At 54.3% G+C, this 1,741-nt stretch overlaps 1 protein-coding gene across 7 annotated transcripts in view; it reads right to left on the reverse strand.

Moving 5' to 3' along the window:
- The window catches only part of LOC113211626 (gamma-aminobutyric acid receptor subunit beta), a 92,972-nt gene that overhangs the window by 40,666 nt on the left and 50,565 nt on the right, over nucleotides 1-1,741 (reverse strand). The window lies entirely within an intron of this gene.

Consider the following 1,741-nt stretch of genomic DNA (forward strand, 5'->3'; position numbering starts at 1 on the left):
CCCCCCCTCCGCACCTCGACCTATCTTTATTTTTATCTCCCCGTGTGTCAGGGCCGCCGTGCCGCCGCTAATTTTCGGCCCGAGCGCGCGTAATGACGCTCGGTAAATGAAGAAGACCTCGCCGCTCGGATTACACGCGCTCGACTTCAGGCGCAAAAGGATGATAAAAAGTATAAGCGCTTTGACACACGGCTCGACTCGCGCGCAACGTGTCGTCGAATCAACGTGTTCCTATTGAAATAATTGTTTTCACGGGTAGCTTTTGTGTTTCTATTATTCCGCGTCGTTGCTGCTGCTGACGATCTAATGCCCAGTCTGAACACGGAGTCTTCTTCGGGTGTAGTATGAACGATTCGCTGGAGCTCATCTGAGTATGGACCAAAGTTTGTCTCTGCTCCTTATCTGATCAGCGCGGTGCTTCAGGTCTTACTCAATTCTAACGATTCCGTGTCTCTAGTTATTATAATTCATTCCTCTGGATTCTCCCGCGCAGCACTGGCTAATGAAGGAGGGCAACTTCTTCGCCGGGACCCTTACATTATAATAATTATTCTCGGAATAAAGATATTCTTTCCGTGGAAACGACGGCGCCGGCGGCGGGTCCTCTCGGCACAATCATTGTACCTGAGGCTGATGGTGAATTATTCGGTTGTTCTCGGCTGTGCAGCCCCCAACCCCCCTCCCTTTCCCTCCCTTCAGACCAATGCCCCACGAGAGGCCCCTTGCGTCCTTGCGTGCAGGCACGGGGGCGGGGGAGACTTGTGACTCCCAGCAGGTCCCTGACCTGTCACTAGAGCGCAGGACCGCTGCCTGGCCGGCTCGGCCACTCCGGCCTCCGGGAACAGAAGGCCTGGGGAAATGTAATCGAAAAGAAAAATCAAGGGTGAGGTAGGGGAGAGAGTGGGAACGGTTATTGTCGGGCTGGGGGAAGCAAGGCGAGCAAGGGAGTCAGAAGACAGCACCACCCACATTGTAAAAAGTAATGCAAATTCACGGCAAATTTCTTACATTTATCGCGGACTTGGGTAGCTGTCTGTACCACGACATCTTTCGTAATGGAACAGCAATTTCTCTAATAACAAAATGTTTATCTGCAGTAAGTAAAACTGAAGTTGTTTAGCGGCATATGGTATTAAGTAACCAGCCATACTGCCAAATAACAATTTACTGTTCTCACTTTTTACATAACAATAGAGTTGCAATAATGTTTTTCGTTTCAGCATCCACTTTTCACAGGTCACGGGGGGCTCTAGGAATGTGTAGTCCGCTCCAGCGGACCAGTGCAGTGGGAGGAAAGAGAGAATGGATTCCATTGGAACAGTCTCTCTCTCTCGTTTTCTTTTGCTCTCTCTCTCCCTCTGCCTCCGCGCGCGGTGCACGCAGCCCGCACCCTTTCCTCCCCGCGCTCCCGCTCGCCGTCATCAGCCTTGAGCTGGATTTCAAAGTGCATAACCGCTCCCTTGTTCGGCATGACCCGGCCCGGTCCGACCGTACCCGGTCGTGTCGTGGCGCAGCGTGGCGCAGCGTGGCGCAGCGTGGAGTAGCGTGAAAGGCAGTTTGCAGTCCTCAACTGCTCAGTTTGTATCGACCACCCGGAGCGGGAGCGGCACGGCCCGCGGCAAGCCCGCAGCGGCCCCAACCTGAACACACTCGCACTACTTGTGGAGCGGGGCGAGCTCAGCTCGAGTGAGAAGCCACTCATTATGTGGGCCCCTCGGCCCCTCGCGTGCGCGGGGCGGGG

The sequence above is a fragment of the Frankliniella occidentalis genome, unplaced genomic scaffold, assembly GCF_000697945.3.
Source record: "Frankliniella occidentalis isolate FOCC.00 unplaced genomic scaffold, Focc_3.1 Scaffold3, whole genome shotgun sequence".
Classification (NCBI taxonomy): Eukaryota; Metazoa; Arthropoda; class Insecta; order Thysanoptera; family Thripidae; genus Frankliniella; species Frankliniella occidentalis.